The following is a 26,125-nucleotide window of genomic DNA, read 5'->3' on the forward strand; positions in this document are numbered from 1 at the left end:
CTTCGCTCTCCTAACTACTTTTTAAAGTACTCCCCTATATTTTCTATACTCCTCTAGGGCCTCCGCTGTTTTCAGCACTCTGAATCTGCTATACGCCTCCATTTTTTTTCCTTATCCAATCCTCTATATCCCTTGACATCCAGGGTTCCCTAGACCTGTTGGTCCCACTCTTCACCTTTACAGGAACATGTTGGACCTGAACCCTCACAATTTCCCTTCTAAATGACTCCCACTGGTCTGATGTAGACTTTCCATATATTCCTGTCCACTTTGGCCAGATCCTGTTTTATCGTATTGAAATCTGCCTTCCCCCAATTCAGTACTCTTATTTCCGGTCCCTCTATGTCCTTTTCCATAACAACCTTAAATCTTACAGAGTTATGGTCACTATCCTCGAAATGCTCCCCCACTGACACTTCTACCACTTGTCTGGCTTCATTCCCTAGGATTAGTTCCAGTACTACCCCTTCTCTTGTAGGACTTTTTACGTACTGGCTCAAAAAGCTCTCCTGTGTGCACTTGAAGAATTCCACCCCCTTTAAGCTTTTTGCACTAATACCATCCCCTCTAATATAGGGGAAGTTGAAATCCCTACTATTACTACCCTATTACTTTTGCACCTCCCTGAGATTTGCCTACATATCTGCTCCTCTCCCACTGCCTGACTGTTTGGAGGCCTGTAGTACACTCCCAGCCAAGTAATAGCCCCCTTTTTGTTTTTAAGTTCTACCCATATGGCCTCATTAGAGGAACCTTCTCAGATATCATCCCTCCTTACTGCAGTAATTGACTCCTTAATCAACAGTGCAATGCCACCTCCTCTTTTACCCCCTCCCCTATCACGTCTGAAAATTCTATACCCTGGGATATTAAGCTGCCAATTCTGCCCTTCCCTCAACAATGTCTCAGTGATAGCAATAATATCATATTCCCATGTGTTAATCAACACGCTCAATTCAGCTGCCTTACTAGTACTACTACTTGCATTAAAATAGATACAATCCAGCCTTGCATTATTTGCCTGAGTCTTAACAGGTCTACATTTACTCTGTCCTCCGGACTGACTTAGCTTCGCATTTATATATGATTGTGCATCACCCCCTATTATGCTTCCACGCTGTATCCCCCTGCCAAATTAGTTTAAACCCCACCCCCCAACAGCACTAGCAAATCTCCCAGCAAGGATGCTGGTCCCATTCTGGTTCAGGTGCAACACATCCGTCGTATACAGATCCCACCTTCGCCAGAAACAGGCCCAGTGATCCAAAAATCTAAAGCCCTCCCTCCTGCACCATCTCCTCAACCATGCATTCATCTGCTCTAACCTCCTATTCATATACTCACTAGCCCATGGCACCAGAAGAAACCCAGAGATTACAATATAATATATAATATAAAATAAAAACAAGAAATGCTGGAACCACTCAGCAGGTCTGGCAGCATCTGTGGGAAGAGAAGCAGAGTTAACGTTTCGGGTCAGTGACCCTTCTTCGGAACCCAGAGATTACAACCTTTGAGGTCCTACTTTTTAATCTGCTGCCTAGCTCTGTAAATTCTTTTTGTAGGACCTCATCCCTCTTTCTACCTATGTCATTGGTACCAACGTGGACCATGACCTCTGGCTGTGCACCCTCATCCTCCAGAATATTTTGTAGCCGCTCAGTGATATCCAAGACCCTTGCACCAGTGAGACACCATACCATCCTGGAATCACATCTGCGACCACAGAAACGCCTATCTGTTCCTCTAACCATAGAATCCCCTACCACTATTGCCCTCTTGTCCCTTTTTCTCCATCCCAGCACAGCTGAGTCAGCCATGACATTCCAGTCATGACTCTCAGTGCATTCTCCAAAGGAACCCTCTCCCTCATCGGTACTCAGAACTGAATACCGGTTAGAACGTGGGATGTCCTCTGGCGACTCCTGCACTACCTGCCCTGACTTCTTTGGCCGTCTGGCAGCCACCCAGTCACCCCCCCAACTGTGTTTGCCGAGGCACCGGCTGGACTACCTCCTGAAACGTGCCATCCACGTAGTCCTTCACCTCGCAGATGTGCCACAGTGACTCCAGCCGCCGCACGAGCTCCAAATCCCGAAGCTCAAGCTTCTGCAACCAGAGACACTTTCTGCAGATATGTCTGCCAAGGTCACATGGCACGTCCACGACTTCTCACATTGCACATTCCGCTTGATCAAGCTGCCCTGTCATTCCTTACTTTTACAATGAAGAAAAAACTTGCTCGTGTAAAAACTTACCAGCTATTTTACAATCAACTTTTATCCCCTGTACCTTTGAGGCTGAGAAAGAAAAAGACCAAAGAGCACCTTCCACTGCCCCCAGCCAACGAAAATATCCACACTATACAACGACATAGGCAGGAAGAGAGATGAGGTTCTGCAAAGTGAATATAGGGAGTTAGGCAGAAGGTTAAAAAGCAGGACTTCCAGGGTTGTAATCTCAGGATTACTCCCTGTGCCGCGTGCTAGTGAGGGTAGGAATAGGAGGATTAGGCAAATGAATGCGTGGCTGAAGAGCTGGTGTAGGCGGGAGGGCTTCAGCTACTTGGACCATTGGGATCTCTCCTGGTGCAGAGGTGACCTGTATAAGAGGGACGGGTTGCATCTGAACTGGAAGGGGACTAATTCCTTGCGGGGAGGTTTGCTAGCACTACTCAGGAAGGTTTAGACTAGTCTGGCAGGAGAGTGGGACCCAAAGTAGTAATCTCTCCGATGAGATAGTTGAGGCAAATGTAGAGGTTAAAGCAAGCAAGTCCAGTAGGCAGGCCGGGCAGGGGCAGGACAGGGTGGAAAGTCTGGTAGGCTGAACTGCATTTACTTTAATGCAAGAAGCCTTACAGGTAAGGCAGATGAACTCAGAGCATGGATCGGTACATGGGATTGTGATATTATAGTTATTACGGAGACGTGATTGAGGGATAGGAAGGACTGGCAGCTCAATGTTCCAGGTACCGATGCTTCCGGCGTGACAAAGGTGGAGGTAAGAGAGGAGGGGGAGTTGCACTATTGATTAGGGAGGACATCACGGCAGTACTTAGAGAGGATATCCTGGGGGGAACGTCCAGCGAGGCCATATGGGTAGAACTTAGAAATAAGAAAGGGGTGATCACTTTGATGGGATTATACTATAGGCCCCCCAATAGTCAGAGGGTATTGAAAGAGCGTATATGTAGGGAAATCACAGATAGGTGTAGGAATTATAGGGTTGTAATAGTAGGAGGCATATGTCAGGTATAGGCAGCTGGGATCGAGCGAGTCCCTCGAGGAGTATAGGGGATGTAGGACTACACTTAAGAAGGAAATTAGGAGGGCGAAAAGGGGCCATGAGATTTCCCTGGCAGATAAGATAAAGGAGAATCCTAAAAGATTCTGTAAGCATATTAAGAGTAAAAGGGTAGCTAGGGAGAGAGTGTGGTAATTTATATGTGGAGCCACAGGAAATGGGCGAGGTCTTAAATGAATACTTTCTCGTCTGTATTTACCATGGAGAAAGTCATGGAAGCTAGTGAGTTCAAGGGAGGGAACACTGATATCCTGAAGCATATCAACATTACAAAGGAGGAGGTGTTGGAGGTTTTGAAGCACATTAAGGTGGATAAATCCCCAGGGCCTGACCAGGTGTATCCTAGGATGCTATGGGAAACAAGGGAGGAGATTGCTGGGGCCCTGGTAGAGATTTTTGTATCATTATTAGCCACGGGTGAGGTACCGGAAGACTGGAGGATAGCTAATGTTGTGCTTTTATTTAAGAAGGGCAGCAGGGAATTACAGGCCGGTGAGCCTTACATCAGTGGTGGGAAAGTTATTGGAAGGGATTGTGAGAGACAGGATTTATATGCATTTGGAAAGGCAAGGTCTGATTAGGGATAGTCAGCATGGCTTTGTGCGTGGGAAATCATGTCTCACGAATTTGAGTTTTTCGAGGAGGTGACCAAGAGGATTGATGAGGGCAGGGCAGTGGACGTTGTCTACATGGACTTTAGCAAGGCCTTTGACAAGGTCCCGCATGGTAGGCTGGTCCAGAAGTTGCGAACACATGGGATCCAGGGTGAGCTAGCAAATTGGATACAAAATAGGCTTGGTGATAGGAGGCAGAGGGTGGTAGTGGAGGGTTGTTTTTCAGATTGGAGGCCGGTGACTAGTGGCGTGCCGCAGGGATCGGTGCTGGGCCCTCTGTTTTTTGTCATATATGGTAATGACTTGGATGTGAATGTAGGGGGCATGATTAGTTAGTTTGCAGATGACACCAAAATTGGTGGAAAAGTGGACAGTGTCTAAAACTACAACAGGATATATATCAACTGGGAAAGTGGGCAAGGGATTGGCAAATGGAATTTAATGCAGACAAGTGTGAAGTGATGCATTTTGGGAAGTTAAACCAGGGCAGGACATATACAGTGAATGGCAGGGCCCTGGGGAGTGTTGTTGAGCAGAGAGACCTTGGGGTGCAAGTACATAGTTCCCTGAAAGTGGCAACACAGATAGACAGGGTGGTGAAGAAGGCGTATGGCATGCTTGCCTCAATCGGCCGAGGCATTGAGTACAAGAGTTGGGATGTCATGTTACAGTTGAACATAACGTTGGTTAGGCCGCATTTGGAGTACTGTGCGCAGTTCCGGTCGCCGCACTATAGGAAAGATGTGACTAAGCTAGAGAGGGTGAAGAAAAGATTCACCAGGATGTTGCCTGGTTTGGAGGGCTTGAGTTATAAAGAGAGATTGGATAGGCTGGGTCTGTTTTCCCTGTAGTGAAGGAGGCTGAGAGGTGACATGATAGAGGTATATAAAATTATGAGAGGCATCGATAGGGTAGATAGCCAGAGTCTGTTTCCCATGGTAGGGGTGACTAAAATTAGAGGGCATAGATTTAAAGTGAGAAGGAGGAGGTTTAAAGGGCATCAAAGGGGTAAATTTTTCACACAAATCGTGTGTATCTGGAATGAGCTGCCTGAGGAGGTGGTGGAGGAAGGAACAGTTGCAACAGTTAAGAGGCATCTGGACAGGTACTTGAATGAGCAAGGCATAGAGGGATATGGAATTAATGCAGGGCAGGTGGGATTAGTATAGATAGGCATTATGGTCGGCATGGACATGGTGGCCGAAGGGCCTGTTTCTATGCTCTCCGACTCTATGACTCTATAACTTACAGCCTCACTTCATGCAAACAGCACTAGTATAGCCAGTAAATACTAAATATTTACAGGTAGCTTTCCTAGGGCTTTAATTTAAAAGGAACCTTTTTTTTAAACTCCAATCAATTCCAGTTATCCCCAGGCAATAACAGCTGCCACCCACCGACCAATCAGTGCACAGAATTTCAGTGATGTCACTGTTTTTTTTTACACTAAATCCAAACTGACCGCGCAGAAACAGTCAGAGAGTCCGCTGCCGCCGTCCCCGGACTTTAGGTTTGTGAAGGACCTCGAGCCCCGCTCTTTCATTTATAGGTCTGATTCCACTCCCGACTCCTTCCAGGTCCACTGCCGCCGTCTCCAACTTCAGGTTAGTGATGATCATTTAATCCACAATGGGGCTCGCTGAGGCGGTCAGCTAGTTCATTTTTTATGGCGAAGCCAACCTTGTGGAGTTGGCACTCTTCTATTGTGCAAAATGGGACAGATTCACAACAGACATAGCAGCTTAAAACTGGCATCCATGAGGTGCTGTGGGCCATCAGCAGCAGCAGAATTATATTCAACCACAATCTGTAACCTCATGGAAACAAAGACATAGAAACATAGAAAATAGGAGCAGGAGTAGGCCATTCGGCCCTTCGGACCTGCTCCGCCATTCAAAAAAGATCATGTCTGATCGTCCTATTCAGTACCCTGTTCCCGCTTTCCCCCCATACCCCTTGATCCCTTTGGCATTAAACCAAAGTCATGGCCTGGCATATCCCTCACTCTACTATTACCATCAAGGCGGGGAAACCAACCCTGGTTCAATGAAGAGTGCAGAAGAACATGCAAGGAGCAGCACCAGGCATACCTAAATATGAGGTGTTTGCCTGGTGAAGCTACAACACAGGACTACATGCATGCTAGACGGCAGAAGCAGCATGCAATAGACAGAGCTAAGCAATCCCACAATCAATGGATTAGATCAAAGTTTAGCCCACATCCAGTTGTGAATTGTGGTGGACAATTAAACAACTAACCAGAGGAGGAGGCTCCACAAACATCCCCATCCTCAGCGATAGGGGAGGCCAGCACGTCAGTGCAAAAGACAAGGCTGAAGCATTCACAACCATCTTCAACCAGAAGTGCCGAGTGGATGATCCATCTCAGCCTCCTCCCGAGGTCCCCAGCATCACAGATGCCAGTCTTCAGCCAATCGCATTCACTCCACATGATATCAAGAAACGGCTGAAGGCACTGGATACTGCAAAGTCTATGGGCCCTGACAACATTCCGGCAATAGTACTGAAGACTTGTGCTCCAGAACTAGCTGTGCCCCTAGCCAAGCTGTTCCAGCACAGTGACAACACTGGTATCTACCCAAAAATGTGGAAAATTGCCCAATATGTCCTGTCCACAAAAAGCAGGAAAAATCCAATCTGGTCAACTACCAACCTATCAGTCTACTTTCAATCATTAGCAAAGTGATAAAGGATATCGTTGACAGTGCTATCAAGTGGCACTTGCTCAGCAATAACCTGCTCAGTGATGTTCAGTTTGGGTTTCACCAGGGACATCAGCTCCTGACCTCGTTACAGCCTTGGTCCAAACATGGACAAAAGTTCAGAACTCCAGAGGTGAGGTGAGAGTGACATCAAGGCAGCATTTAACAGAGTCCGGCATCAAGGAGCCCTAGCAAAACTGAAGGCAATCGGAATCAGGAGGAAAATTCTCCACTGGTTGGAGTCATACCTAGCACAAAGGAAGATGGTTGTGGGTGTTGGAGGCCAATCATCTCAGTCCCATGACATTGCTGCAGGAGTTCCTCAGGGTCGTGTCCTAGGCCCAACCATCTTCAGCTGCTTCATCAATGACCTTCCCTCCATCATAAGGTTAGCAGTGGGGATGTTCGCTGATGATTGCAGAGTGTTCAGCACCATTCGTGAATCCTCAGATACTGAAGCAATCTGTGCCTGCATGCAGCAAGACCTGGACAGCATTCAGGCTTGGGCTGATAAGTGGCAAGTTACATTCACACCACACAATTGCAGAGTGTCAGGCAAGCCCCCGCATGCCAAGAATGAGGAAAATTAATTTCGCCACATGAACATTGATTTTAAACTGCTGATGGTGAAGAAAGAACTTGCTTTAAAAAACAATTGGAGACTTTGGCTGGAGAGAGACATTAGCATATCAATAGACAAGTACTTCAAACGACAAAGGAGCTATTCCCTGCTCCAATTTAATCCACAATGGACTTTTGATTAGCAGACGTTAAAGCATTCCAGATGGCCGAATGCACAAACAGACATGGTTGGACCAGTTTGGTTACATGACTAACTGACTGTTGGAGTTTTTTGAATTTGAGCTTCCAGCAGGGAATTTGAAATCAGAAGGCTGTTAGCTTCTGGACTGAGAACACCTCTCTCCTGTCTGCTCTCATCTCGCTCTCACCAGCTTCGGAAACCATTGAAGACATATGAACCCCAAGAAAGAAAAATCTCCTACAGTGAACAAGGTTTAAGAAGAATACTGGGCCCCAACGAAAAGCAAGACTACTTACAATCAAGGACCCTACAGCGAGCTCGAAGCACAGTAAAAACCCGTCTTCAGAGATTGCCTCAAACCTCTCCATTTTATTTTTCTCTTTTCTGTCTCTATTTGCATGTGTGTTTCGCGTGTGCATGCTAGCGTGGGTGCGGCATCTATCCGTAGGCGTTAACCGAATTAGAGTTTAAGTTTAAAGTTTAATAAATTTCACTTTTCTTCTTTTAACCTAAAGAAAACCTGGTGTGCTCGTTCCTTTGCCATATAATTGGAAAGCTGTGAATAAGGATTCACAAAGTGGGAGCTCAAAACACACCTGGTCATAACACAAAGCGATGACCATCTCCAACAAGAGAGAAGCTAACCATCTCCCCTTGATGTTTGATAACATTATCATCACTGAATCCTCCACCAACATCCTGGGGGTTACAATTGAACAGAAACTGAACTGGACCAGCCATATAGGTACTGTGGCTACAAGAACAGGTCAAAGGCTGGGAATTCTGTGGTGGGTAATGCATCTCCTGACTCCTCAAAACCTGTCCATCATCTGTAAGACACAAGTCAGGAGTGTATTGGCATAATTCCAATTTCCCTGGATGAATGCAGTTCCAACAACACTCAAGAAGCTCGACACCATCCAAGACAAAGCAGACCACTTGAACGGCACACCATTCACCACCTTAAGCATTCACTCCCCCTACCACCGGCGCATAGTGACAGCAGTGTGCATCATCTAGCGAGAAATGTAAAAACGGATAGCAAGGGTTTCTACGAATATTTACATAGAAATATAGAAAATAGGAGCAGGAGTAGACCATTCGGCCTTTTGAGCCTGCTCCGCCATTCATTACGATTATGGCTGATCATCCAACTCCGTAACCTGTTCCCGCTTTCTCCCCATATCTTTTGATCCCTTTCGCCCCAAGAGCTATATCTAACTCCTTCTTGAAAACATACAATGTTTTGGCCTCAACTGCTTTCTGTGGTAGCGAATTCCATAGGCTCACCACTCTCTGGGTGAAGAAATTTCTCCTCATCTCAGTCCTGGAAGGTTTACCCCGTATCCTTAGACTATGACCCCTGGTTCTGGACTCCCCCACCATCGGGAACATCCTTCCTGCATCTACCCAGTCAAGTCCTGTTAGAATTTTATAGGTTTCTATGAGATCCCCCCTCACTCTTCTGAACGCCAGCAAATATAATCCTAACCGACTCAATCTCTCCTCATACGTCAGTCCCGCCATCCCAGGAATCAGTCTGGTAAACCTCGCTGCACTCCCTCTATAGCAAGAACCTCCTTCCTCAGATAAGGAGACCAAAACTGCACACAATACACCAAGGCCCTGTATAATTGCAGCAAAACATCCCTGCTCCTGTACTTGAATCCTCTCGCTATGAAGGCCAACATACCATTTGCTTTTTTTACCGCCTGTTGCACCTGCATGCTTACCTTCAGCGAACACCCAGGTTCATTGCATATTCCCCTCTCTGTTTATAGCCATTCAGATAATAATCTGCCTTCCTGTTTTTGCTACCAAAGTGTATAATATCACATTTATCCACATTATACTGCATCTGCCATGCATTAGCCTACTCACCTAACTTGTCCAAATCACCCTGAAGCCTCTCTGCATCCTCCTCACAACTCACCCTCCCACCCAGTTTTGTGTCATCTGCAAATCTGGAGATATTATATTTAGTTCCCTCATCTAAATCATTAATATATATGTTGTGAATAGCTGGGGCCCTAGCACCGATCCCTGCAGTACCTCACTCGTCACTGCTTGCCATTTAGAAAAAGACCTGTTTATTCCTACTCTTTGTTTCCTGTCTGCCAACCAATTTTCTATCCATTGCAATACACTACCCCAATCCCATGTGCTTTAATTTTACACGCTAATCTCTTATGTGGGACTTTGTCGCAAGCCTTCTGAAAGTCCAAATAAACCACATCCACTGCTCACCCTCATCAACTCTACTAGTTACATCCTAAAAGAGTTCTAGTAGATTTGTCAAGCATGATTTCCATTTCGTAAATCCATGCTGACTCTACCCAATTCTACCCCTGTTCTCCAAGTGCTCTGCTATTACATCTTTTATAATGGACTCTAGAATTTTCCCCACTACCGATGTCAGGCTGACTGGTCTATAATTCCCCGCTTTCTCTCTACCTCCCTTTTTAAATAGTGGGGTTACATTAGCTACCCTCCAATTTGTAGGGACTGTTCCAGAGTCTATAGAATCTTGGACGATGACCACCAATGCATCCACTATTCTAGGGCCACTTCCTTAAGTACTCTGGGATGTAGATTATCAGGCCCTGGGGATTTATCGGCCTTCAATCCCCTCAATTTCCCCAACACCATTTCTCTACTAATACTGATTTCCTTCAATTCCTCTCTCTCACTAAAAGGAATTTGAAATTTAAAAAGAGAAAGTAAAGTGAGTGTTGGTCCTCCAGAGAGTGAGAATGGGGAGCTATTCGTAGATAATAAGGAAATGGCGGATGCAATGAACAAATATTTTGATTCTCTCCACTATAGAGGATTCAAAAAACATTCCAGTAATAGCTGTAAATCAGGAGGTGAAAGGAAGAGAGGAACTTGGTGAAATTACAATCACCAGGGAAGTGGTACTGACCAAACTGATGGAGCTGTGGGCTGACAAGTCCCCAGATCCTGATGGGGTTCATTCTAGGGTCTTAAAAGAGGTGGCTAATGAGGTAGTAGATGCATTGGTGTTCATTTTTCAAAATTCACTGGATTCTGGAAAGGTTCCATCAGACTGGAAAGTAGCAAATATAACCCCTCTATTCAAGAAGGGGGGAAGGCAGAAAACAGGCAACTATAGACCAGTTAGCTTGACTTCTGCCATGGGGAAGGTGTTAGAATCGATCCTTAAGCAGGCTATAGCTGGACACTTAGAAAAACTCAAGGTAATCGGGAATAGTCAGCACGGCTTTGTGAAAGGAAGCTAATGTTTAACCAATTTATTGGAGTTCTTTGAAGGACTAACATGTAACATGGATAAAGGGGATCCTTTACTGTAATTGGATTTCCAGAAGGCATTTGACCAGGTGTCACATAAAAGGTTATTGCACAAAGTAGGAGCACATGGTAACATATTAGCCTGGATAGAAGATTGACTGGCTGGCAGAAAACAGTATGCATAAATGGGTCCTTTTCTGATTGGCAGGATGTGATGAGTGGAGTCCCACAGGGGTCTCTGCTGGGGCCTCAACTTTTTACAATTTATATCAATGACGTAGATGAGGGGAGCGATGGCATGGTAGCTAAATTTGCAGATGACACAAAGGTAGGTAGGAAAGCATGTTGTCAAGAGGACATAAGGAGCTTGCAGACCGAAATAGATAGGTTGAGTGAGTGCGCAAAAATGTGGCAGATGGAGTATAATGTGGGAAAATGTGAAGTTGTTCACTTTGGCGGCAAGAAAAAAAAAGCAAAGTATTACTTAAATGGAGAACGACTGCAGGACTCCGATGTGCAGAGGGATCTAGATGTTCTAGTGCATGAGTCACAAAAAGTTAGTATACAGGTACAGAAGGCTAATGGAATGCTATCCTTTATGATGAGACGAATTGAAAATAAAAATAAGGATGTTATGCTTCAGTTATACAGGGCATTGGTGAGACCACATCTCAAATACTGTGTCCAGTTTTAGTCTCCTTATTTAAGGAAGGATGTGAATGTATTGGAGGTGGTTCAGAGGAGGTTTACTAAATTGATATCTGGAATGAGCGGGTTGTCTTATGAGGAAAGGTTGGATAGACTGGGCTTGTTTTCACTGGAGCTTAGAAGAGTGAGGGGAGACTTGATTGAAGTTTATAAGATCATGAACAGTCTTAACAAGGTGGATGTGGAAAGGATGTTTCCTCTTGTAGTGGAGTCCAGAACTAGGGGGCACTGTTTTAAAATTAGGGGTCGCCCTCTTAGGACAGAGGTGAGAAGAATTTTTTTCTCTCAGAGGCTTGTGCGATTTTGGAATTCTCTGCCTCAGAAGGTAGTGGAGGTGGGGTCATTGAATAATTTTAAGGTGGGGGTAGATAGATTCTTGTTGGGCAAGGGAATCAATGGTTATCGGAGGTAGATGGGAGTGTGGAATTCGAGACACAAACAGATCAGCCATGATCTTATTGAACGGCGGAGCAGACTAGAGGTACCGAATGGCCTACCTCTGCTCCTAATGTGTATGTATCTACAAGATGCACTGCAGCAACTCGCCAAGCCTCCTTAGGTAGCACCTTCCAAACCCGCATCCTCTTCCACCGAGAAGGACAAGGGCAGCAGACGCATAGGAACACCCACCAAGTTCCCCACCAAGCCACACATCATCCTGACATCAAAGTATATCGCCCTTTCTACACTGTCCCTGTGCCAAAATCCTGTAACTCCCTCTCCAACAACACTGTGAGTGTACCCATACCATGTGGACTGCAGCGATTCAAGGTGGTGGCTCACCACCACCTTCTCAAGGACAATTAGGGATGGACAACAAATGCTGGCCTTGCCAGTGATACTCACATCCTATTAATTAATTTAAAAAATCCGATGGCACTATTTCAAAGAAATGCAGAGGAGGTCTGCCCTGTGTCCTGGCCAATATTTATCCATCAACAAAGATCACTAGCACAGATTATTGCTCTTTTACTCACTGCTGCGTGTGGGACTTTGCTGGGTGCAAATAGGCATTTATGTTCCTACATGAGAACTCTGACTATCCTTCAAAAGCATTCATTGGCTGCAAAGCACTTTGGGTCACCTTGAGGTCATGAAAAGCACCATCTACTGCAAGTTCTTTCTTTCGATGCTTGTCCTTTTACTGGTGTGGTCAATTTGTGTCTTTGTTAAAAGCCCAGAATGTGTAGGAAAATGGCAGCTAGCAAGCCTTGGGTCAGACATGGCTTACTGAGTCAAGTGTAACCAGGTTTTCCAAGACCTTTATGACCGACAGGGGAATTACAGAAAAACTGTGCAAAGTAGGGATTGGGTTGGTACTGGGGGACAACATGGGAAAGAGTGAAAGCTAAGAGTTGTACCTGGGAGTGAAAGAGGTGGAAGGTTGGAAGAGAGTGGACAGTCTGGAATGGGATTGGGGAGCAGAATGGTGATTTAGGATCTGGAAAACTCTGGAAAGGGTGTGGCATTATGTGAGACCTCAGTGGCCAAGGAGCTTTGGAGCATTCATGGGATGGAAACTGGAATATTAGAAATCTCTGCAATCGAGACAATTGATTGAGAAAATATTTTGGAGGGGGCAGGAGTGAAAATTACATCAAATTTACAGCACAGAAATAGGCCATTCAGCTCAACTAGTCTATACGACTGTTTAAACTCCACATAACCTTCGTCCCACCTTACTTCAAGATTCTCAGGGGTTCATTGGATACCTGTAGGACCAGAGTACCCTCAGTATGAGGGCAGCCAAGGACTGGCTGTGAATTGAAGTCAAGACCACATCCAGAAGCAGAATATAACCCTGAATCTCATAATAATGGAGACTAGAACATAAAGCCTGGACAGTAAAATACAGCACCAGAGATGGTCACAGAATTAGCAAAGTGTGATATATACTTGCATCAGAAGGGAGGGAACAGCAGTAGTTCAAGAATTCATACCAGTAGCCTAAGGGAGAGCATATGGGAAGTAAAGGGCCTGGTACATGTATCAGGAAGGAGAGCTGAGGGAAGTTAGGGGCTTGGCACTGGTATGGGGAGAAATAGAGTGGGAGAAGTGAAGTACTTGCTATTGAGAGGGAGACAGTCCTATTAATCAACATCATTTACAAATAGAGTGAAAAGCTGAGGTCCCAGTACAGATTCCTGGGGGAACACCACTAGTCACATTCTGCCAATTAGAGTACACAGCCATTATCCAAACTCTCTCAGAATCAGAGAATTGTTACAGTGCAGAAGGAGGCCATTCAGTCCATAGTGCCTGCACCGGCTCTCCGAATGAGCATTTCATCTGGTGCCACTTCCTCATCTACTCCCCATAACCCTGCACATTTTTCCTTTTCATATAACTGACTAATTCCCTTTTGAATGCTTCAATTGAACCTGCTTCCACCACATTCTCAGGCAGCACATTCCAGACCTTAACCACTTGCTGTGCAAAAAAGTTTTCCTCATGTCACTTTTGCTTCTTTTACCAATTACTTTAAATCTGTGCCTTTTCGTTCTTGATCCTTTCACTAGTGGGAACAGTTTCTCTCTATCTACTCTGTCCAGACCCCTCAATTTTAAATACCTCTAGCAAATCACCTCTCAGCCTTCTCTTCTCCAAGGAAAACAGTCCTAACTTATCCAATCTATCTTCATAACTGAAGTTCCTCATCCCTGGAATCATTCTCGTGAATCTTTTCTGCACCCGCTCTAACGTCTTCAAATCCTTCCTAAAGTGTGGCAACCAGAACTAAACGCAATACTCCAGCTGAAGCCGAGCTAGTGTCTTATACAAGTTCAAAATAACTTCCTTACTCCTGTACCCTATGCCCCTATTAATAAAGCCCAGGATACTGTGTGCTTCATTAACCACTCTCTCAACCTGTCCTGCCACCTTCAATGATTTATGCACATATAGACCCAGGTCCCTCTGCTCCTGCACCCCCTTTAGAATTGCACCCTTTATTTTATATTGTCTCTCCATGTTCTTCCTACCAAAATGTATCACATCACATTTCTCTGCATTGAGCTTAATCTGCAACCTGTCCGCCCATTCCACCAACTTGTCTATGTCCTTTTGAAGTTCTATACTTTCCTCCTCACAGTTAACAATGTTTCTAAGTTTCATGTCATCTGCAAACTTTGAAATTGTGCCCTGTGCACCAAGGGCTAGGTCATTAATATATATCAGGAAAAGCAAGGTTCCCAACATGGACCCCTGGGGAACTGCACTACAAACCTTCCTCCAGCCTGAAAAACATCCATTAACCACTACACTTTGTTTCCTGTCACTCAGCCAATTCCTTATCCTAAATCCCCTGTCTCTTACCTGCTAAAAGCTCCCTACCCATGTCATTAGGTTGCCTCCAATTCCATGTACTGTCATGCAGAACCACCCCCCACCCCCACCACCTGCCAAGAATGAGGCACATTAATTTAGTCATATGAACATTGAATTGAAACCTGTTGAAGTGAAGAAAGGACTTGTTTAAAAAAATCATCAGGTCCTTGGCTGGAAAGACATTTGCATATTAACAGACAGTGTTGTGGAGACAAAGGGGTTACTTCCCTTATCCAATTTAACCCACAATGGACTTTGAGCACCAGACACTGAAGGTGAGGGAGCTCAAATTTCAGGATGACTGCTGGGATGGCTGAATCCACAGACATGGTCAGACCAGCTGGTCACATGACTTGTCTGCTTGGCAACCTGGTTTTTCTGAATTTTACAAAAAGTTTGAACCCAGAGACTGCTGAATGCTCCTGGACTGAAGAACACCTCTCGGGCCTGGCTGTCCCTCTCTTTCTTACAGAACTCCAAATCCACTGAAAACACATGAACCCCAAGAGAGAAAGGTCTCTTACAGTGAACAAGGTTTAAGAAGAGTACTGGGCCCCAACGAAGAGCAAGATCTACCTACAATTTAGGATTCTACAGTGAGCTCGAAGAACCATGACAAAAGCCCTCTTCAGAGATTGCCTCAAACCTTTCCACTTTATTTTCTTCTGCTCTATTCTGTCTCTACTTGTATGTGTGTATCACATATGCATGCTCGCGTGGGCGCGTTGTGTATCCATAGACATTAACCAAATTAGAGTTTAAGTTTAATAAATGTCAACCTTTCTTCTTTAAATCTAAGAAAACCTGTTTGTGCTGGTTTCTTTGCCTTATAATTGGAAAGCAGTGAACAAGGATTCACCAAGTGGGGCTAGAAACACTGTGTTTAAAATTAAACCCTGTTACGGTAAGACCAGGTGAAGGCTGAGAGGGAACCCCAGACCCCTTTCTCACCGGGTCGTAGCATTTCATTCTTGTCAACAGTCGTTTATGAGGAATCTTATCAAAAGCCTTCTGTAAGTCCACATAAACAATATTCATAGAGGCTGCCTTATCTACTATGTTTGTGACCTCCTCGAAACATTCAACTAGGTTTCTTAGACATGACGTTCCAGTTACAAATTCATGCTGGCTCCCTCTAATCAGTTCATGCTTATCCAACTTTTGTCACTCTGTCCCTAATAACAGATTGTAGTAACCTACCCACAACAAACATTAGACTAATAGGTTTAGAATTTCCCATTTTCGCTCATCCATTCTTAATTGATGGAGTGACATTGGGAATTTTCCAATCCAAGGGAATAAAAGAAAAATGATGGTGGTAATGGAAGATGACTGAGGGCATGGGGCTGGGATATAAGGGAGGAGAGTATTGCAGAGGTAGAATGTGGCAACGCTGTGAGTGGAATTTATAAATGTTAATGGTTAGTGAGGACAAGACTGATGGGAGGGGGTACATCTGTTTCTTTGTAGTTAAGTGAGGGCAAGATCCATAAATCTGGAGTGAAGGAAGGCAATCGTTATGTCAGGAAAGTGATCAGGATTGTGGGACTGTTGCTGTATTAGGATGAGAGGGCTGATTAAGAATAATTGCCTGTCGACGAACTGGTCTCGGGCAATAGGGGCACTGGTGGTGTCTGGCTTTTCTGCTCCCCCTCCTGCATTTGTTGTTGCCCAGCAAAATCTGTTCCAATGCTATCGATTCCATCCTCTTCCCTGGCCACTGTCTCAGGCTGAGTCAGTCTGTTCTCAACTTCTGTGTCTTCTGTGAACCTGAGTTGTGCTTCCAATCCCATATCCTTTCCACCTCTATAACATCGCCTGTCTCTGCCCCTGCTTCAGTCCATCTGCTGCTGAAGCTGAAACAACTTTCCATGCTTTTGTTACCTCCAGACGTGACTATTTCAATGGTCTCCTGGCTGCCTTCTATCTTCCACCTATCATAAACTTGAACTCATCCAACATTCTGCCACCCAAATTCTAACCTGCATCTAGTCCCATTCACCCATCACCCATGTGTTGTTGATCCACATTGGGTCCTGATCCAACACCTTAATTTTAAGATTCTCATTTGTGTATTTAAAATCACTCCATGGCCTCACCCTACCTAACGGTAACCATCCTCCAGCATGACAACCCTCCAAGAACTATGTTACTGCAAATCTAGCCTCTTGTGCATCCCCCATCCCTTTGCTCTATCATCTAGCTAGCCAGCTAGCCCCCAAGCTCTACCACTCCAATTATTTTTCTCCTCCTTTAAGACATTGTTTAAAACTACCTATTTTCATCAAGCTTTTAATCACCACCCCCAAAACCTATTTCATTGGCTCAGTCCATTTTTGGCTTATAACTCTCCCGTGAAGCAACTTGGAAAAGGTTGCTACATCAGAAACGTTATATAAATGCTGTTATAATGGTTGAGGGAGATATGTTGACCAAGACACATGTTCGTTCAGCTCAATTCATTTTCAAATATTACTAACTGATCTATGATGCCCACCTGAAAGGCAGATTAATCTCTCATCTGACGAGTTGAACCTCTGACAAAGCATTCCCTCTATAGATTATGTCTTGAAATCCTGGAGTGAGGTTTGAACCTATAGCCTTGCCAGTCACATGTGAAAGTGTGCCAACCGAGCCAAGCTGACATTAGTGGGAAGCTTACCCTGATGCTCAATTTAACTGAAATTGTAATAATTTATAACAAGTTTGTTTCTCATTATTCTATTACTGTGTTGTATTCATTATAAAACATTGTATCCCAAAGCAATATCCTCCCAGTATCAGAGGAAGGCCAGACAATCCCATGCAGTGATCCTTACAAATTTCCATGATAAACACACACCAACTCCTTCAATATTTTATAATGGATTGGCCATAGGAAACATTGAATAAAATAGGCTGAACTGCACATGACAGTACCGCTGTTGATTCTCCTTAAAGGGCAATGTCAGTAATGTGGAGCTGAATTTTCCTCCCTGAAGGTCATTGCTTTTGTAGCCGCTCATGTCGACTGGAACACACTCTCCAAACTAATTAAATTCAGGTGCAGTCATATCATCAGGTTACAGGGTTTCACCGTTGCCAAAGGGCACTGGAACGTAAAGCAACTGTATCCAACATTCGACACTGCACAAAACTGGGGAAATTAAACCAAGGAGCTGACAAAAGCCTATTGTCTGCTCTCTGGGTCAACTATAGTTTAACAGTGAGTCCGTACTTAACAGCAGCTGGAGCCTTCTTATACACAAAATAAATCTAAACTAAATTAATTGCACACATTATTTGTATAATTTAAAATCTCCTCCTTTCTTTCCTTACTTTTTGTTGCTTTTTTCCTCTCCGTTAAGATAATGCCTTCCTCCCAACTTTCCTCTCCTCACATTGAGGTAGTAGCAGAATGGGACCTCATTCCAGCCATCTGCCAATACCACTCAGCAACCAGCCAGTTCAAAGTGTTTGAGATTGGCCCAGCATAACTCTACCTCCAAGGTTCTTCTCTCCTTTCAAACATTGTCATCCTGCACTGGACTGGGTTGGAAAGGCTCCTCGAGCTGCTGCTCACAATTTCATGTACCGTTTTAACAGCTGTGGTTTGGACAATTTCTCCTTCAGTGCCCTCCAAGCACTAGTCTTCACTGCTGTTGGGCCGTGGGTTTGCTGCTCCACTGGTCAACCGGATCCATTCATGTGCACTGCTAACTCCCAAGGTCATTACGCACCTGCGCCAGACCTCGGGACTGGCCCAAGCTGGTTCCCGTTGTTGCAGTGCATCTGGTAGATGGTACACACTGCTGTCACTGTGCATCAGTGGTGGAGGGAGTAAATGTTTAAGGTGGTGAATGGGCTGCTTTGTCCTGGATGGTGTCGAGCTTCTTGAATGTTGTTGGAGTTGCACCCATCCAGACAAGTGGAGAATATTCCATCACACTCCTGACTTGTGCCCTGTAGATGGTGGACAGGCTTTGGAAGGTCACAGGTGAGTTACTCACTGCAGAATACCCAGCCTTGTCTTACTCTTGTAGCTACACTATTTATGTGACTGGTTCAGTTAAGTTTCTGGTCAATGTTGATGATGGGGGAGTCAATAATGGTCATGCCTTTGAATGTCAAAGGAAGATGGTTAAACTCTTTCTGTTGGAGATGATCATTTCCTGGCACCTGAATGGTGTAATGTTACTTGCCACTTAGCATGCCATGCCTGAATGTTGGCCAGGTCTTCCTGCATGCAGGCACAGGAGTTGAAATGAAACTGAACACTGTGCAATTATTAGTGAACATCCCCACTGACGATGAAGGAAAGGTCATTGATGAAGCAGCTGAAACTAGGAGAGATGTGAAGCGCCTCCACCACTACAACTCCCATCATGGGAACCATTCCAGCTATAACAACTGATCTAAGATCTGAAACTTACTTTGTCGTTGGTTTGGCACTTTTTGTTTTTGATTAAAAAGTAAGCAATGGAGTCCTGGAAAATGGAACATTTTCCCATTTTGGACAAATGGCCACAATGCTGGAAACCACAGAGGTAGAAGAGAAGATGGGAAAAATCAAGCACTGAAAGGAAAACGTGAGGCAAGGAATTCCACAACTTTTGGGTTCCAAAAAATTTCTGTCGGAGACAGTGCAAGAAGTTTCTATTCCAACACAATGAGGATTCTAAAGAGAACAACTGCAGGTTGTTATATTTGGAAAGAGCAATACAGGAAAGTTCTGAAGTGCAATTACCAGTTGCTGACACCACAGTGAAATTAGCACTATGTTCAAACCTGGTGGAGAGTGAGATCACAGGAGAGTCTGATCCAGTTCTTCCCCAACACGGGAAGGAAGAGGAAGAGAGAAGGAAGATCTGAAGAAGACAACAGAAATAGAGAACGTAAGCAAGAGAGGAGAAACAACAAAAACAAACTTGCATTTATATAGCACCTTTTACAATATCAAGACATCCCAAAGCACCTTACATCCAATGAAGCACTTTAAGTGGAGTCACTGTTGTGATATATGGAGAAGAGGGGGCTGGAGGGTTGCAGGTAAAGAGAAACCGAAAGACAGTCACCCAGAACAGAAACCCATAGCACTTTGCCATGGGACCCAACTGGATACCTAAGAATATGTACATATATTTATTTCTGATTGTAAAATGTACTAAAAAGGATGGATTTATTTTGCATTAAGAAATGGGTGTATTTTCACTGAGACAAGTGGGAACATTTTACCTTTACACCAAAGCTGTTAGCTGTGATACTGGCAAGAAAGAAATGTCCAGAAAAAATTAACAAACATTTTAAACTAATATTAGACTCTCTTGGAAAGTGCAACAGCAAAAACAGCTGCAAACCAACTGTGTGGGACAGGAATGGCAAAGCATATGCTCCAAACTACCAGTATGCATTTTACTCCAATGTAATTTGTTTTAAATATGTTCAGTGCTCTCTTGATGCAATCGCACCTTGAAGGGAAATAAACTAAAAATAATAGAAAATTCTGGAAATGCTCAGCAGGACAGGCAGCATCTGTGGAGAGACAAGAACAGAATTAACATTTCAGGTCAGTGACGTTTCATCAGATGCACTACATTAATTCAAAATATTATGCTGAAATGCATGTAAAAGTAATAGTATTTGTTGGTGCTTCCTCCTTTCTCTGTTTTTCATTGCTGGCTGCCTGGCAGCAGATGCTCTGTGTAGAAATGTGTGTGCAGTGTGGAGTTATCATGAAAATTGGTGGGAGTGTAGCAGTTTGGAGGTTGTAGTCTTTGAATGTTGACAGTACGAGCAGAAAATCCATTTAATAAAGAACAATATTGTTTTGCTGCCACCTGGTGTCATGGCAGGTGCTGACAGCCAGTGTACTCTGAAGATAGATTATCACTGAGATGAAAAATTAATAATGACAGTATGAAAGTAAAGTGTATATGCCATCGTATATTCAAGGGCTTTATTGTGAACAGATTTCTCTCCCCTTTGTGCTGAGTTAGCTAAACTCAACTGAAATTTAAAAAAAAATCATATCTGTTCACGGGACGTTTGTAATACCACGTTTATTGCCCATTGTTAGTTGCCCTGAAGGAACTAAGAGTCAATCATATAGTGTGGGGATTGAGTCACATGGCCAGACCAGGGAAGTGTGTCCCTGAAGGACATTAGTGAACCAGTTGTGTATTTACAATCATCCAGCAGCTTTCATGATTATTTTATCTGATAAATTATCAGATTTAACTGAATTCCGTTTTTAACTTGCCATGGTGGAATTTCAAATGCATTTTCTGGATTGCTAGTACAGTAACATAACCACCAAGTTACCATACCAATAAGTGACAATGTCCCAGCCTTCTTTTGGAGAAGTGGGGAAAGGGGAACAGCCAAGATTTCTCTTGATTGTTATCCAGTGATCTGTCAGAAAAGTTATGTGCACATGTTTAAAGGACTAAGGATAGGATCAGACAAATATGATAACCCCTCTACTTGTTTGAATAAGCTGCTCTTCGGCTCACATGTCAGAGAAAAAACAGAACTAGCTGTAATTTTTAGGGGTAGTTACTCTCAGTCAGATGGAGCATCTCGTACTACTATTACTACTATATTGATACAGCACCTTTAATGTATTAAAACACACAAAGGCATTTATCAAACCAAATTTGTCACTGAACCATGTAAGGAGATTTTAGGACAGATGATTTTTCAGGAGCATCTTAATGGACGAAAGAGCAATTGTGGGGCAGAGAGTTTTAGGGAGGGAATTTCAGAGCTTGGGGCATCAGCAGCTGATGCCATGGCTGCGCCAATGGTGGAGCGATTAAAACCAGAGATGTGCAAGAGGACAGAATTGGAACAGCGCAGGTTTCTTGGAGGGTTGTAGAGGTGGAGGGGGTGACAGAGATAGGGAGGGGTAAGGCCTTGATTTGAAAACAAAACTGGGAACTTTAATATCAAGGCACTGTTCAACTGAAACTCATGTAAGTCAGCAAGCACATGAATGATGGGTGAATGAGACTTGGTGCTAGTTAGGATATGGGCAGCAGAGTTTTGGACAAGCTTATGTTTATGGAGGGTGGAAGATGGGAGGCTGACCAGTTTCGAGCTAACAAAAGTATGGATGAGGGTTTCAGCAGCAGATGAGTTGAGGTAGGGCTAAAGTAGCGCGATGGTACGAAGGTGGAGTAGGCGGTTTTAGTGGCACAGATGTGTGGTCGGATAATTCCACCATAATTCAATGCTCGAGGTCATGAGTTAGTTAAGAAATTGTTACACTCAGCAAAAGACAGTGGATGAGTTTGAACCTTTGTCAAGGCTGCATATGACCTTGCAAGCCATGAGTCTCAGAAAGCACCAGATAAGCTACTACTGAACTGTTACTGGTACAATGGTTTCAGAATCGAATTGATAAACAGTTTTTCCTGCAACAGAACAGAAATCCAACCCTACAGATTGATCATTATTACCTTTGAAAAGCAAGATGGAAAGCACTTATCACTTTGCAAAATACTTCAGTAAATCTCATTCTAACTTTCATGCATAAATATGGTAAAATCACACGGTTCTTTTGCTTTTACTTTGATCATATCCAAATATCCTGAAAATTAAAACTAGCCCATTGATTTTTATAAAATTCAGATCTGAAATATTGCCACAGAGGTGATGTCATAACTTTAATTATTACACAAAAAAACACCTTTTGCCCAATTACCAATAAACATTCCATAGCAAGATCATACAAGCAAGTTTATTTTACAGGAGCTCAGCCAACTAGGGCTGTATAATTGTCCAGTCAGATGCTTTCCTGAATAGCAACAGCAGGATATGCCAGAATTAATGGCAGCGTAAACACGTGGATTTAGCAGAGTAAATTCAGAGAGCCTGTCTCACTCGTAACGATGGCCCCAAGAAAATCTTTGAGTCCTAGAACCATTCCTGCGGGGTAATTGTGCATAGTTCATTAAATTCTGCTGTATTTGCAAATATCATAAGGATGCTCTCTCAAGCTATTCCTGAATCACACTCTACAGGATTGCATGGAGACTTGATACAAACTATTGGAATGAATAGGGGAAAGCATCTCCAACTAGGTTTCCATACAGCTTTCAGCCAATGAGAATACTGTATTTTAAAACACTGGGTAGAGCAGGGTGATAATATGTCCTTTCACTTCAAGAAATTGTTTTTCAACTAGTGACAGAGTGATAGTCTCTTCTGATAAAGGTTCAGAAAATCTCCATTCAGCCATTTTTATGTAGCGTACATTAAAAGTGGTTGTGATTCATACTGCACTTCCACTACTTGCCACAAAGAGGCACAATTGTTCAAACATCTCAACATTTTACAACTCAAAAGGATATTCACCAACCAGTCTTGTTACATAAACTCTCCTATGTAGCAGTGTTAATTCCACCACAAATCAAGTTCCAGTTACTTTCCGCTGATTGTCAAAAAGTAATTTCATATCTCAAGCAAACACATGACCAATGTTGTCCACGTCACCTTTTCATCTTTAAAAAAATCCTTCCATAGCGAGTAAAAAGATAGATACATGCTTGTCGGGTGGTACAGAGGCAAAATACTGCGGGTGCTGAAAATCTGAAAGAAGAACAGAACATACAGGAAATATTCAGCAGGCCAGGCAGCATTTGTGGAGAGAGAAACAGAAGGTTTCAGGTCAATAACTTTTCATCAGAATTGAAAAAAAAAGTTCATTTTGGATTTCTAAAAAGGAGCTGGATCAACACTGGTAGAGAAAGTAGATTGTGAGTTATAGAGATATCAATAGATCTGTCTGAGTCACATGGGAGTTAGGAAGATAGCGTGGAGTTATAGTGTGAAGAAGGTGTCTATGACTAAGATGCTTACAGCTGTGGGCCATTACAGCCTAATGGCCTTTCCTTGTTCTGAGCTTATGTTTTGAGAAAGCTTGTAATGCAAAGAAGATATTCAGCCCATGAAATCTGCTCTGCAAACAAGTTTCTTTATAGTATATTTTTAGCATGCTATTAATTTGTGGTAATTAAGGATATTCTTATTTTTATTTCCACAAATCCTTTGGTTCATGCCCCATACTCAATATTTCTGTTGTATATGTATATATTGTAAAGTGTTAGGAACTAATTAGCTAGGAACTAGTTACGTGTAAGTGTTCCAGTAGGGGGCAACATTCACAGCTGCACCGGGGAGTCATGTTATATGTAACACAAGAACTAGTTGAACCAGGTTCCACAGCACAAAACATTGTGCTGAAATAAACTAGACTGATTCCAGCCTTTTCCAAGTTAAAGTGTTATTCTTTCCAACATCTGGGAACCAGAAACAACATAAAGACAAAACATGGTGGCAGCAAGTGTCTGTGACTAAACCTACAACATTTTTAAAAGCATCAGATTGAGAAAAGTGACCCAAATTAGTTCCAGAGAGCGAGAGACATAAAAACTGAGTGACTCGTGTGAAAACCCTTTAAAAAAATCGAAATGTCAGCCAGGACAGAAATGAATGCACTGCTACAGCCCATCATGAATTGGGGAGCTGATGATGTCGTAGAGGCATTTGAGACGTTTAAACAAAAGTGCAATTTGGCATTCAATAGTTTCCTAAAAGGCACTAGTGAAGAGGAGAGGGTCAGCTATATCCTTCTGTGGGCTGGAGATAAAGGATTAAATTTATTTAACAGCTGCGGCCTAAGCAGACAGCAGAAACCCAGACAAAAGTTTTGAAAGATTCAGCACCCATCTCCAGCCAAAATCAAATCATCGGATATACCGATATAAATTTCAAGGCCTCAGACCGAAACTAGGTGAGCCTATTGACAATTTTGTAGCAAGATTGAAAAATGCATCCAGAAAATGTAAATTTAAGGACACAGATGAACGGCGGATAGATCAGCTCAATTGAGGTTCTGCACATCCTGAAGTACAGAAAGCTCTAATCGGACAAGACAAGCTCACAGTATCACAGACTAATACTCAAAATTCCCTTTTATCTGGAAGATGAAAGACTTGAGAGCCACAACAATAATCTCAGCAGTACGAGTTCTGTTCACTGAGCAAGAGATTCCTGAGAGGTTAATATGTGACAATGGCACCCAATTCACATCCAGAGAATTTAAGGAATTCGCTGACCAGTATGGGTTCAACACCATCACCTCATCACCACACTGCTCACGGGGACACTGATTTATAGAAAGACACATTCAGACGGTCAAAAGAACACTTGTGAAATGCCAAGAGACGAAGGAAGACCCAAACATGGCCTTATTGTCACTCAGATCCACACCTCTCACAGCTGACATGAAATCACCTGCAGGTCTGTTAAATGGAAGAAAATATAAGACAACTTTGCAAACAAAATACACCCTTCAAGTGACCAGGAGGAAGTGAGACAACAACTCACTGAAGCACAGGTAAGAGGAGAGCAACACTTCAACAAATATGCTAAATCCCTACCCAAACTGTTGAAAGGACAAACTGTACACATACAGGATCCAATCATGAAAATCTGGACCAGCAAAAGTTGTTGGTGAAGCTTAGACTCCAAGTTCATATATCATTGAGACCGAAATCGGTAACCAAATGAGAAGGAACAGAATCCATATTCAACCTACAGCTGAGCTGGAACAACAGAAAAGACCATCAACAACACCGGAAACATCACTATCCAGCAAGACAACATTAACAACATCACCAGCAAGTGACACAACATCGCCTGTACAGTGTGCCAACTCACCAAATGCCAAATCTACAAAATGGAGGCACATCTTTGAAAAAACTATTCTATTTATCCTACTCCCCTCTTTCCCCATAGCCCTGCAATTGTTGTTTCCTTTTCAAGTATAAGCAATTCCTCTTTGATAGTTATTACTGAAACATTTCCACCATCCTTTTAGGCAGTGTATTCCAGATTATTATCCGCTTTTGCTAATTAGCTCAAATCTGTGACTTCTGTTTACTGACCCTCCTGTTAGAGTACTTAGGGAGAAACTCTTTGCACTATCAAAATCCCATTAGATTTTGAAACTCTCTATTAAATCTTCCCGGAACCATCTTTTCTCTAAAGTAAACAATTACACCTTTTCTGATTTCTAATCATAACTTTCTTGCTTTTGTACTCTATGCCTTGATACATCAAGTCAAGGATTCCATATGCCTTTTCAACACCCTCGCAACTTGTCCTGTCACCTTCAAAGATGGTGTACTTGAAACCCAGGTCTGTCTGTTCCTGCATCCCCTTTAAAATTGTACTACTTCATTTATATTACCTCTCCTCATTCTTCTTAAAATGCATCACTTCACACTTCTGTGTTGTTACAAAAGTGCTTTGTTAAATATATTTTTTGAAGATTTATTTTTGAAAGATTGAAGAAATGTTAAACTTTGGGGTTTTCAAAGGGGGGTCATGTAAAGGCCACTTGACTTTGAAAAATAGTCCCTGGAAATGTT

The sequence above is a fragment of the Heterodontus francisci genome, chromosome 1 (genome assembly GCF_036365525.1).
Source record: "Heterodontus francisci isolate sHetFra1 chromosome 1, sHetFra1.hap1, whole genome shotgun sequence".
Taxonomy (NCBI): Eukaryota; Metazoa; Chordata; class Chondrichthyes; order Heterodontiformes; family Heterodontidae; genus Heterodontus; species Heterodontus francisci.